The 12334-nt window shown below is 40.1% G+C and overlaps 1 protein-coding gene across 1 annotated transcript in view; it reads left to right on the top strand.

Annotated features, from left to right (window-relative positions):
* The first annotated feature begins 7719 nt into the window (after positions 1–7719).
* The window catches only part of fat-spondin (extracellular matrix protein f-spondin), a 55838-nt gene continuing 51223 nt past the window's right edge, over positions 7720–12334 (top strand). The window contains exon 1 of the mRNA XM_071596616.1: positions 7720–7885. The gene's annotated coding sequence lies outside the window, so the exon portion shown is untranslated. The remainder of the gene's footprint in view (positions 7886–12334) is intronic.

Raw genomic sequence — 12334 nt, 5'->3', positions numbered from 1 at the left:
TTAATGTCGAAACCTGGGTTGTGTGTGGAATGGCAAAGGCACAAATTTCATTTCAATCATGGATGATATTGTAAGGGAAGCAATGCATCCTATTTTCCACCAAACTCTTTATCTCTGGTTTGTACTTGCCCAATCAATCATTCTTTCATAGCTTATCAAAGAAAGTGTGCCCCTCGGTGTGGGTGAGTAAAGCAAATGATACTGCACCAGTTGATGAGCAGCTTTTTCAGACTAAAACTGTAAGTTCAGTGTGTCGCTAATTTTGCAGGAAAGTTAGTTGCAAATTACTATATGCTAGCTGGAATTGATTTTAAATACTTTAACAGATGATTTCTGAGGTACGTACGATGAATTTGATCTACCTCATGGAAGTCTCCCAGAAAATATTACTTTTGTTGAATCTAAGCCTAATTCTGGACAGAGCCATAGAAAAACATTTGTATAGTCTGCTTTATGAACTGAATCAGAAATGAAATCCCTGAAATAATGTGTACATCTAAGTATTAAATATATTTTGTTATGGCACTGATGACCTCCCATGGACTACAACTATGATGTGGTCAAATGGCTCGTGCGTTCTGGTGACCCCTAGAGCTGTACTGGTGGGAGTAATAATTATTGCTCCGGGTGGGGTCATGCATGCCAGATAGGTCGAAGGTTAGGAGCAAGACGAAAGGTAGTCTACGCAGCGTCTGTTCCTCAGTGAGGTGGCTGCAAAGGCATCTGACCTTAGTGGGGCGGCCTTTCAGTGATGGTGTCACGTTAAAAACACTATGAAGGAAGGCTACGGGAAACCACCTCTGATATCATTCCCAAGATTAAAATGATGGACACTACAGAGAATATGAGTCATAGCAACTACGGGGCACGGCCCAATTGGCTGTGTGTCGTGCCCGTCTGTGGTACAGGCAAGGCTTCTGCAGTCATCATCTCACAAAACCCTTGCAAGGGAAAACTGACAGCAGCAGGACGCAGAAGAAGACAAGTTTAGTTAGAAAAGGAACTTGGAATGTTAGGGCAATGTTGAGGACAGGAAAATTAGAGACTATTAAGCGGGAGATGGAATGAGGAAATTTAGATATTTAGGTCTATGCGAGGTGAGATGGAAGGATAGCGGGGATTACTGGAGTGATCAGTATAAAATAATATACAGCGGCGGGAACGAGAGCCAACGAGGGGTTGCCATAGTATTAAATGAAGAGGTAGGAAGAAGCGTAGTCAACATAGAACAAGCAACGGATAGAATATTACTAGTAGAGATAAAAGCAGAACCGACGAACTTGGTCATTGTTCAGGTATACATGCCTCCGAGCAACCATTAGGTGGAAGAGGTGGATAGGATATATGATCAGTTGGAGGACATAATCGCATGTGTTCATGCCGGGAAACATTTAATAGTGATGGGGGATTGGAATGCGATGGTAGGCAAAGGAAAAGATGATAATGAGGTGGGGGACCAAGGTTTAGGCACAAGGAATGACTGTGGGGAGAAAGCAATTGAGTTCTGCAGGAGATGGGGGTTAGTCATCACCAACACTGGGTTTAGACACCAGAAAAAGCATAGGTAAACATGGAAATTGCTACTTGACTCAGAAAGGTATCAGTTAGATAATATTCTGGTTAGGCACAGGTTTAGGAACACTGTGATCAATTTGCACAGCTTCCAGGGAGCGGATGCACACTCTGACCAGCATTGGGTTGTAATGAAGTGCAGTGTCCGTTTCAAAAAGATAAGCCAAGGGCGGGGGGTTAGAACATGGAGTATAGAAGCATTGAATGGATGGACAAGGAAGGAGTACCAGCTGGTCATAGAGGAAATCATCGAGCACAGTTAAGCGTTGTGTACTAAAGAAGAAAAATGGGAATTCATCTAGAGAGGGATATCGAAAGCCTCAAAAAAGCTATAGAAACAGGTAATGGGCAAAGGGCAAGGAAACCCTGGATCATGGATGAGATGATTAGAAAGATAGGTGAGGGAAGAAAATGGAAGAATGTGAACTCAGATTTAGGCAAAATGAAGTACAAAGAGTTAAATAAAAATTGAGGCGGGCACCGAATAAAGCAAAAGAAGCATGGTGGAAAACACAGTGCAAGGATATGAAAAGTTTGCAGAGGAAGGGTGAAATTGGTGCGCTATACAGCAAGGTTAAATCGCTTTGAGGAAGTAAGAAGGGAAGATCTGTGCTAACAGTTAGATAAAGTCGGGTAAGATAATAGTAGACACAGAAAAGATCCTAGAAAGATGGAAGGAATATATAAAGCAGAGTATGGTAAAGAACTTAGGCCAACAAAGTTGGACATAGAAAAGGAACATAATGTTGTGGAAGATAGCTTAGGTCCAGACATACTCGACGATGAAGTAGAAAGGACATTAAGGGAGATGAAACTAAATGAGGCCGTGGGGGTAGATAACATTCCAGCGGAACTACGGAAATGTTTAGGAAAATGTGGGAGGAAGATGTTATATGGTCTGATTTGTAGTATCTATGAGGAAGGAATCTGGCCGGAAGACTTTGTGAGATCAGTGTCAGTTCCTATTGCGAAAAACGTGAAGGCTACATCATGTGAGGACTACAGGACAATAAGTTTGATATCCCACGCAGCTAAAGTTGTTCTCAGGATCATAAACAAAAGGATAGAGAGTAGGGAAAATGATTACTTAGGGGATTACCAGTTTGGGTATAGGAAGGGGAGAGGTATGCGTGATGCCATTACAGTAATGAGATCACTAATCAAGAGGAATATAGAATACAATCGGGACATATTTGCCTGTTTCATAGATTTCAGAAAAGTGTTTGATTGAGTGAATTGGGAAAAACTAAGGAGTATATTGGAGAAAATAGGAATGGATTGGAGGGACGGGAGGCTAATCCACAACCTGTACATGTTTCAGACTGCTCAGCTATGGGTGCGGAATGGGGAGTCCAGATGGGCAGTGTTAGGAAGAGGTGTAAGGCAGGATTGACCATTATCACCATTGCTGTTCAACGTATATGTGAAGGAAATGGTTAAAGAGGTATGGGAAGAACTGGAGGTAGGAATGAAAGTCGGAGGGGAATTCATAAAATCAGTCAGGTTTGTTGATGACCAAGCTTTAGTTTGTCAGTCGGCCAAGGGTTTGCAAGCATTGCTGAGTGATTTGGAAATTCATTGCAACAGATATAGGATGAGAATCAATAGTAATAAAAAAAAGGTTATGCAATTATCAAAAAGAAAAAGGCTAAGCTAAATATAAAATAGGAGGGCAAAAACTAGAGCAGTTAGAACAGTTTACGTATCTTGTAAGTGTTTTGGACCAGCATGGTCAAAGTACTAGGGACATAGGAAGAAGAATTGCACTAGGCAAAGAGGCTTTCACAAGGAGGAGTGAATTGATGACAGGGACGTTGATTAAGGATATTAAGAAAAGACTCATTCAAACTTTGATGTGGAGCGTAGATTACGTACGGCACGGAAACATGGTCATTGAAGCAGGGTGATGGGCATAGATTGGAGGCTTTTGAAATGTGGTTGTGGAGAAGGATGGAGAAGGTAAAATGGACCTAAAGGAAAACAAATGAGGAAGTACTTAGTATGGTGGGCAAAGTCATGGGTTTGTTGGGGGAAATCCTGTGGAGGTAAGAAAAATGGATGAAGGGCGTATTTACTGGCAGTGGGATGTTCAAGATTGTAATAGAGGAGAGAATGTTAGGCAAGCGAGGAAAGGCAGGAGCAGGGTAAGGATGTTGGATGGGATGAAGGGGGGAAGGAAGTACGTAGAGATGAAGAGGGACCTGATGTAGAGTAGGTTGCTGGATTGGTACCATCAGCAGCAATTCTACATAATGTGTATCAAGGATTTGTATGAATTAAGAAGTTCGAAAAATATTTTATTAAGGAGAAACCCTACAGAGTCAGGCTTCATGTTGAGGAAGTTTTGTGTATCCATTTTTTAAATGAAAGAGGTATGTGCTTTTCCACATAATTTATTGGGTATAATATTATGTATCATTGGGTAAAACTATATTGTACTCAATTAATCCTGTGGAAAGGTTCTTCTTAAGGTTTTGATTGGAAAGTCTATATAGACTTCTATAGCAACAAAAAAATAGTGACCAGGAAATATTAACCCAATGTGTAGGATGTTCCTACATTTTTCAAACACTCCCATCACATTCACCAGCCTATGTTGTCATAGCTGTAAATATCTAGTGTTTTTGTTAGTTTCATTAGGATTTATAATTTGAGCCACATCATATTTCAAGTTCACATTGAGATTTACTATAACATGCGTACTCCACGTGTCATGAGTTCAACCAAATTACGTACCAGTACATATTATTTTCTTCATTGGCTGTGATTGATATATTCTCCATAACAGTCTAACAGAGCTCTAGGTGCATTTCTTACTTCAGATATCTTCTTATCTCATGACTCAGTATTCAGCTACCAGGCTCAAATTTGGTTACTCATTGGGCAGCAGTAGCGAAACCCCTGCTATGTGTTTGCCAGGGACACAATTTAATAACCAGAAACTTCCTGGACAGATAGGGCCTTTTTTATGATGTGGTTGTCAATTAACCTGTTTTTAAATGGATAGCATTGATGTACATATATGAAATAAAAGTATCCATCTTGCAATGTTTGCTAAATTTATAATTCTATTGAAAGGGTAACTTTTCTTGCAAACACTGGATTTGATTCTTTCTATTAATTTTATTTTATTTGGATAGTGATGTAGCTTAGTGAGTAGAGTATTCAGCCACTGATTGGAGGATCCTGGGTTCAAATCAGGGTGACATTTCAAAGCACCCCATGCTTAAATCTTGGTGAAGTTGTTTACCTGTTGCCAGAAATACATACAAACTGCATGGGGAAAGTAAGAGGAATTGACTGCTTCCAAGTTTCACAGATCAAATGGTTCATGAGGTTAGCTCCACCCTTGCCTATCATAGTTAAAATTTATGATGATTATTATGGGCGTGGTGTTGTTCTAATGGCTAACCATAAGAAAAAGTTGCAATGCAAGTAGTTACAGAAGGTTGTGTTTGCCTAAGTTAATCACTCAGCCGTTGAAGAAGTGATTGGCACATCAAGATGGTAATCATTAAATGCCATTTCATTTGATTTAGGTAATAAAGGTGTGGTCAGAGAACTTTAAGTGTCTCTGGAAAAGGCAGAGGACCCCCAAATAGTTTTAAAATACTTTTGGAATTCACCTTCTTTATTCATGGCTCCCTGCAGCTCTTTTTGTCTCATACAATAAATGGTTCCTTGTAAAATCTTCTTGCCTTTTGGTATGGGCTTGATTTTCCTGCTAGAATAAAATGTGATTGTGGAAATATGAATGTTTACCAGATATCACAATCAGTGACATGTTATAATGGGTCATTAGATGTTGATCTTTAATCATCCTTTTCATGAAAGACTATGAGACTCAATGAAAGTGCACATTTTTCTATCTTTTATTTGTGTGTGTTCCAAATAGCATTTTCATGGAACTCTAAGCTGAATGCAGTTTCAACGGTACTGGCTGTTCACAATTCAGCCTCTAGGTAATTATTATTTAGAATTTACTTCTACAAGGTCCAAATGCAATATTTATGCCAAAAAATTATTTACTTTCCTTGGTGGTGAGACCAGTGAATTCTCTGTATTGGCAAACCATTGTTTTTTTCAGTTTTTAGTTCCTTGGTTTCCGAGGAGGCATTAAATGATTGCAGAACATTGTGCTGACATTAGATGAATGATGACTATTTCCCCAATTTAAACCTATCTTACTTGTAAATATTGGGCTGACCTAATAAAAACGATCATTGGTGTAGAGCCTTCATCAATCCTTCAAAAGGAAAGTTGGCATTATTGATATCACCATATTGGAGTAATAGCCATCACTGATAGACATGTTAGAAAGAAATTCTGTGAAACAGAACTATGCAGTTTCTTTTGCATAAATGCTAAACGTGAGTTGTCTTTTGGTTTTCCGAGTCCTTTTCAACCTGCGCCAACATCAAAATATATGCAGTGATATTTTACCTGTCATAGCTAGCAAGGAAGAAGTATTTTCAATATATATTCCACCAATATACTTTTATCTAGATGGGAAATGCTTCATTTGGATAAGAATAAACTAGAGATATTCACTGAAGGAAATGTTATTTTAATTATGCAATTATTTTAGCATAGAATTGGGATTGTTGATGGTTTATGTGCAATATTTGGAGCTTCATAATACTAATTAAGCCAACAGGAATCTTATTTATCTTCACAATGTGGATTATTAGAGTCAGTAAACTAAATAAACATAATCATCGAGTGAAATTAATATTGATTATGCGTTGAACTCTTTATGTTTACATTAGCCTCATAACCTATCCTCCATCCAGTTTAAAACTGCTAACTCCATATTAGGGTGGGGTGGTACAGTGCTGCCCAGGACTCATTCCTCGCACATTCCAAAAGTTTTCCCTGAATGTTTTGAATGAGCATTTCCTCAGCATGATGAGAATGTTACCTGAATACTTTTTTTTAGGAACTCCTAAAGTTTTCAGATCCATTGGATTCCAAATGGTTAAAACTGTCTCAATTCTCTGAGATAATTTGTGTGCTGCTTGGGCGGAGAGGAATATTACATTGTCATTGGCATAAGTACTTAAAATGGAATATGCCGTGGGCATTCAGGAAGGGGAAGCAGAGGGTCATATTCACCAGATTTTTAATGCTCCTCTAAATGTCAGGCAATCGTTTATTTTATCAAAAACTTCATTTAAGTAAACCTAGAACATTTGCGGGAGGAAATGAGATTCCTGGAAATTAATGATTAACAAGGAAGTTTCGCTGGACAAGGGGCTCCTCCCCCCGCCTCCCTCGAAGGTCGCCAAATGGTCCTTACAACGACATGCCACGGTTGGAGCAATATTTGAAGGGAAAAAGAATGTGGAGAAACCAAAATTTGTATAATTAACCATTCAACCCCGAAATAGGACTTGCGCGCACAGCGTGAAAATCCATCGTGCCAATATTTTTTGCGGCTGGATGGCCACCTAAATCTTAGCTTTATGAGGAAAGCTTAAATGACTACGCGAGGATTCACATCGAAACTAAAACAGTTAAAAAGACAGGCTAGGTATTTTCACTACCTAATTTCAGAACCGGCCCAAAATCGAAACATGTTTCAAAAATGACAAATATTCCGAGCTGCGGATTTTCGGTTCTTGCTATCCTCCTCAATTCCACCCTATAGTGGACCGATGAAATTCACTACCGCTGAGGAACGGGATACTTCGGGATTCCCCCGCCCACCACTCTCCTCTAAGGAAGCGTTACGTCGGTTCCTATTCCCTCTTATGCTTTTCCCGCCTCCTTCGGGTCTTGACTCCTTATCTTCTTCCTTTCCCTCCTACCCACGCCCCCCTCTCCTGAGTCATCCGGCCCCCCTCTCCCGTCGCTTCGGGGTCCCTCGTCCTCCGACCTAATCGCTCCACTTACCCTCAAACTTCAACCTCTTCCCACGCCTTTCTCAAAATAATTGTCTCACTCTGTCCCTTCTCCTTTCTCCTCCCACCAATTCCGGACTCGACCCCCCCTCCCCGTACCTCCCTCCAAACCGAACGAGATCTCCTCCCCATCTCCTTGACCTCCCCACTCCTCTCCAACTTTCCCCTGCATCCTCACCCTACCGCCCTTCCTCTTCCCTCTTGAAGAGGGGTCGCGAGCTCCCGAGATAGTGCAGAACAAGAGCTTCCCTTGTGCAGTCATCCTTTGGAGAGACTGTGAAGGCTTCGTTCAGTCAAAGCCAGCGTCTCGACGGGAGAGACTGAGGCTTTTGTGCGAGACCGCTGATGAAAAGGGAGTGACGGCCAGGGAGGAAGAGAGAGAGAGGACTTCAGGCCGTTGTTAAAAGGAGGTGAGAGATATTTCCTCATTGATCCCTTCCAGTCCCTATCGCCCATTGTAAGAATAGGTCTAAATCAGTTTTGCTGCCGTGTTTTTCAAATATATGTACTTCTTATAAAGAGAATACTTAGTGGGAAGGAAGGGACGGAAAGATTGCTATACGCCAGTTGTGTTATCTCAACCGACCTAAATCAGCAACCATTCCATCATTTTCATTAAAAAATAATCCAAAGGGGTAACCATTTTAACCCAAGGGGTAGGGAGTTCAGTTACCATCCTGGGGTAAGGATTCAAATCTGGAAGATGTCTCTAGAAATGCCTGCTTTCCTCAAGCTATGTAATGTCCTACTTGCCAGATATCCCTGGGGATCCGCAGGGATCGCCTATGTCGCCAATCCAAATGTCACCAATCAACTCAACCTACGGGTTATTTAATTGCTTTGTTTTAATTATTTGTCATGGCAAGGAAACTTACTGTCCCGTAGAAAGAGAGCGGTGTTGGGTTTCATTGTCGAAGTGGTGTTTAGTTCGCTCGTTTGGAATAAGTACGAAATGTTGTACGTTAGGGAATTCGGAATGAGAAAAGTTTGGAGCTAAACCCATTGTCTGAATCACTCCAACCTTTACGGAAATATAAGGCGTATAACTATCCACAGTGCTGTCGACTCCCGATCAGCTGCAATTTTACTCCGCAGATACCGTAAAGGTGATGAATTTAACCCATCAAATTACACGTAGCCTGAAATACTTCACCAGGATGGGCGAAGAAAACACACCAGCCTTTGTACCAACTCGCTCCCACGCAGCGAGGTTAGCATGGAGTTTCATCGGTAAATTACAGTTAAGGTTGAATTATATTCGTATCTACGATATGGCTAACTTCATATTTTCATCCTCGCGTTAAGATTTTTCCATGTTCTGGCTACGGAATCAAATTCTCTAAAACCACCTAATCACACCGCTAAGCTTCTCGGCACCATTTAATCGAATTATCGCGGCTTGTATGACATATTTATTATCTTGATTTTGAATACTGAAATATCGTTAGCTCGCCGAACGGTCGACCCAAGGGTTTTCATTTCATGGGAAGTTGGGAAAGTTTTATTCAGTGCACAGTCCGCAAGCACATTTGCTACCCTTCGGAATTTATCCCTTGATCTCTTATTTCAGTATGAAAATGCAGAGTCCTTTGTTTTTATATGAAATTCAATCTTTGTTTCGTCTCAGGCGAGTCACGATTTTCATTTCCGATTGGAAATCGGGGTGTACACATTCTTTCAAATTATTTGCAATCGTTAAATTAAAAGTGGTCGTGTCTTAGAATGCATCTCAAAAAACCAGCTCTAGTCGTTGGCAACTTTTTCACTCTTTCGTTGTCATCAGAAACGTCGTCGGCATGTGAGCGAGCCTTTTATCTAGATAGCACCAACCGTGTCTCGGGTACACTATAGTCGGGGACGAAAGTACATTTAGTCTCACTGTTCGTATAACCGCATTCGACTATAATACCACTTCCGGAAATCAGCTTGTATTGGTCCTTGACCTGGACTTCTCGTTTTAATGGGGACTGTTAATGCATGATTGAAAGGCCAACGGTCCGCGGGATTATTTCCTATCGTTAAAAGAACCATATTTCGAAATTGAGTAGTGCGTGCATCAAGTCCAATCGTGCATTCAGTGGAAATGTGAATAACGTATCATACGATTGCAAATATTTGGCTGACTTCTTAATGTAACCAATCGAAATTAACGTGGTTGGGATGTTACAACCTCGATGTGAGTGGAGCAGGATGTATGAACAGTAGGAAATCTGTAAACCCATTTTCTTTTTCAGTGAACACCATCATTAATTCTCTATATAGTGCAAATTTCAGAGTATTTTTAGGTCCCGCCAGAGGATTTTCATACTACTGCCAAAGATTTCTTTCTTTGAAGAAATAAAATATATTTTTTTTAATTAGTAGTCCTGTCTGATGAAAATATCAACAAGGATTCTCATATTTAGTAGATTTATGTTCCACACAATTGAGTAATCCTTAATACATCTATTATTTGCCATTGATAAGTGATACCTCATATCGTCCCCTTTCCTAGTGGCAGGTTTCTTCACTCGCTGTTGAGGAAGAATAGCTTACCCCAACTCAAATGTTTTCTGCAAAATAAAAATTTACTACGCAGCCAATGCACTATTGGATGCACACCCGTGTAGGCAGGTGAAAAATTTACATAAGTGCTAGTCTCCTAGATATTAAGTATTCAACTCCTGTTTAAAGCGTCGAAGGAAATCTATCAAATTTAATGATTTAAAATTCAGTCCTGCGTTAATAAAGTTTAAGAGCGGTAATGAAAATTCAAGTGACTCAGGAGGTTTTACATATGTAATTGCAAATATTTTTATTACATAGTACCCTGTAATCCACCGCTAGGGCGGGTGGCGGTGGGTGATTAACACCACACTGCTTTTGGCACAACTTACTTTTCCCTCTAGCGCGGTCGAACGAGGTTATCCCTTATCGTTCGTGGGCAAAATGACATCTTAAACCTATCTGTTATACAATTAATATCTATAATTTATTTACAGTACCTCTTTTACCGTATTAAAATGGGCTAATAATACATTTTCAACATCATCGCCATAGAGATATCATCATTGGTCGTTCTATGTTATCTGTCGTTGGTTAGGCCTAATTCAGAATATGCTCTAAGTATATGGGATCCTCACGATGTTGGATTGATTGCCGAATTGGATCGCGTTGTGCAGCGTATAGGAGCTAGATTTGTAAAACGATGTTATGATAAACTTATTAGCGTATCCAAAATATTAGAGCGGCTAGGCTGGGGGTCACTCACGGAGCGAAAGTTAAATTACAGATTGAATCTCTTGTATTAATTGGAAGGAGGTCTCTTCAACAGTGATATTATTACCCTCATTGTGCTACGGTAGGAGAGATCATGTTAGTAAAATTAGAGAGGCTAAGTGTACTACAGATAGATTTAAGATGTCATTTTTTTCCACGAACGATAGGGAATCATGATAGCATTTTTCGACCGCGGTAGGGTCATGTTCGGGTATAATTATTATGGTGTGTATTCACCCCTGCCACACACCCTAGCGGTGGCTTGCAGGGTATATAAATTTAAAAAATCCTAAGATTGGTTGACTGCAGCCCTCCATCCTACCCTATCTTATGCTAATTGGCATTTCTTCCTGGTATTATTTGCAATGTACTTTCTTCTTTATTTGTCCCATGTATTTATCCCTTGCCCTTCCTCTTGGGACTTTTCCCTCTATATTTCCTTCTGTACTATTCTTCATGAATCCTTTGTGCCTCAGATTGTGGCCAATCCATTTGGTTCTTCTTTTCTCTATGGTATTCCTTAAGGCATGTTCTTCGTCTATTCTTCTGTATACTTCTTCATTTCTTATTTTATCCGTCCAGTTGATCTTAAACATCCTCCTCCAGCACCAGGTTTCGAAGGCTTCTAGAATTTTCTGGTCTAACAATATTTTCAAGTATTGTTTCCTCGTCTGTTGTTCTATCATCTTTGAACATAGCAGTTGTCTTTTTATTGTAAATGCTCTCTTAGCTTGAGCTATTCTTCGCTTGATGTCTGCAGTACTTCTTCCGTCCCAATTGATGGTACTTCCGAAATAGGTGAAGGAATCCACTTGCTCTAATTTTTGTCCTTTCAGTGTGACTACTGTGTTCCGCTTCTCTCTTCCAAAGACTAGGATTTTACTCTTTGTCTTGTTTATATCCATATTGTATATTTGTAGAACTTGATCCAATACGTTTTGTGAGCTTGTGAATATCCTCCTGGTTTTCTGCTAAAATTGTAATATCGTCGGCGAAGCGTAGCATGTTAATCTCTTCTCCATTGATCCTTATTTCGTTTAATCCGATGCCTTGTGCTTCTCTACTATAGAGACATTCTTCCATTTTACGCAAGAGATTTAATCTGCATTTTAACCTTCGCCCTGTGAGTTATTCCCTCATATTAAATGTCCCTCGGGAGTCTACGAGTTAATTCAAACAGAGTTTCTCCTCTGCGGAAGGACATAGTCGTAATGCGGTATTTTAATAGTGATGCGTCGAGAATTTCATCGAAAACATCCAAAACTAGAGCTAGCTGTTAATCTGTGACTAGTGACGACGGTGATTTCTATTGATAATACACGTAATTTCGAAGTTTTATACACGTGGTACGTTTTGTTGTAGCAGTAAGCGTCATCAGGAGGGAAGTAATTAATACTCCCAACCGAATCCATAGAGCGATGGCAGTGATTTCTCTTTCACATTAATCCCCTGAATAAGTTAGCCATTGATACGTATTCGGAAAACAGTCAAAGAGGTTTTGTTTACAGGTGACTCAACTCGTCCGACATAGTTGATTGGAAGTGGTTTCTTCCTCTGTTACATTTATTCTCCGCGACATTCAGCCAGTAATTGCGCCACTG

This window comes from Hetaerina americana, unplaced genomic scaffold, assembly GCF_022747635.1.
Source record: "Hetaerina americana unplaced genomic scaffold, ioHetAmer1.1.p SCAF_8, whole genome shotgun sequence".
In the NCBI taxonomy this organism is placed as follows: domain Eukaryota; kingdom Metazoa; phylum Arthropoda; class Insecta; order Odonata; family Calopterygidae; genus Hetaerina; species Hetaerina americana.
Note: the sequence above shows the minus strand (reverse complement) of the source record. Positions and strands in the feature narration are given on the sequence as shown.